Raw genomic sequence first — 1,660 nt, forward strand, 5'->3', positions numbered from 1 at the left:
CTCTTCTAAAAACTATGGGATTAAATTGACACCAGCAACATCAAGAATAGATAGGATTCTTTTGGGGCAATGAGTTTATGTTAATGAGGGAGGAACAAGTCAGAAAATGAAGGTGGGAATATAATAAGTATCACTGAATTGTAGATATAGAAACTTTTGAATTAATATATGCTTTGCTGGGTTTATTCACAGCAACAACAAATACACTCATAATAAGACAAAATGAAAAAGTCCTGTGGAGCACAGTTATACTCTGACACATAAATGGGAATCAACTCCAAGGAAAGTTCTAGGTGAGTGTTTGGCAACATACTAACATTGGTGTCTCTGGCAAAGTTCACCTCTTGTTTGACACAGAAAGGAAGACTTAATCCTAAAAGGCCTCTGTGGAATATGGACATTCCTGTGTGTCACATTCACCAGTGAACACAAGTAGCAGAGAGTGTGTAACCCCAGGAGATCCTCCCACTCATGAAACTTGTGTCATTATGTGCATGTGTTTATGATCTCCTACATGATCTGACACTCTTTGCAGTCAGGATTTTGTGTGGGGTAGCAGGGAGAGGAGAAAACTAAATTACCTGAACTCTCAGATAGTGGTGCGGTTGTTGCTGTTGTTGTTCTTGGGTTCTATCGAGTCGATTTTCAATTCATAGACTTTCCACATGTTGAGTGCATTCAAACTTGTGTTGTTGTTGTTGTTATGTGCCATTGAGTCAGACCCGACTCATAGCGACCCCTCCTTGGGTTTCCAAGGTGATATCACTATGGAAGTAGATTGCCCCATCTTCCTTCCGAGGAGTGGCTGGTGGGTTCGAACCTCCAGCCTTCTGGTTAGCAGTCAAGTGCCTTAGGTACTACGCTATCAGAGCTCCTTCAAACTGTGTAACCTTGGGTAAATCATTTAACATCACGAGGTTTTCGTTGCTCTATGTTTGAAATGAGAAAGTTCCAATTTCACTATCCTCTATATCATTCTAAGTGTTATTTCTATCACGAATTAAACCATTCTGTCAACTTTGAATAGCCACATAACCCCTTGGTAGGGATGCAGAAATCAATGAAGATAAAGCAATTAAAGAAACCTACTGGAAACAAAGGATAACCTAGTTGATTAGAAAGGAGGCAAAGTCTCAGGTAAGTTCCTCATCTTCATGCTCAGAATGCTTCAGAGTGTCCCAGGCTTTATTTTGCTTTGGTATTCCATTCACTGTCTGTTGACCTGAGTGGTCGAGTCGGGGAGTAGGGAGTGCAGGGAGAAGCTTGCCCTTTAATTTCACCATTCCTTCATGAGTTATTAAACCCTTCAACTTTCATCATAGCTTGTATTAATTCTTGCAGTATAGGTGAAAAATGAAAATGATTATACTTATACTGAAGAATCAAATGTTTATAGAAAGGTCATCACTGCAAGAGAATTCAAGTGACTACAGGAAGAGGACAATATTGAATTTGAATGATGCATGTTCAGTGGTGAAATTCTAGAGGATCACTGGAATATTAGGGTGAGAAAGGATTTGTGGCATACAAATTTTTTATGATGTGTCCACAAATGAAACCGTAGATGGAAATGATTCCTCTAACTGCAGGTAAGTGTGGGCTTGCACAGTTTCTTACATAAATATTAGCAACTTGTAACCCACTGCCATCGAGTCAGATC

This window comes from Orycteropus afer, unplaced genomic scaffold, assembly GCF_000298275.1.
Source record: "Orycteropus afer afer isolate SDZICR_OR568_19922 unplaced genomic scaffold, OryAfe1.0 scaffold00799, whole genome shotgun sequence".
In the NCBI taxonomy this organism is placed as follows: domain Eukaryota; kingdom Metazoa; phylum Chordata; class Mammalia; order Tubulidentata; family Orycteropodidae; genus Orycteropus; species Orycteropus afer.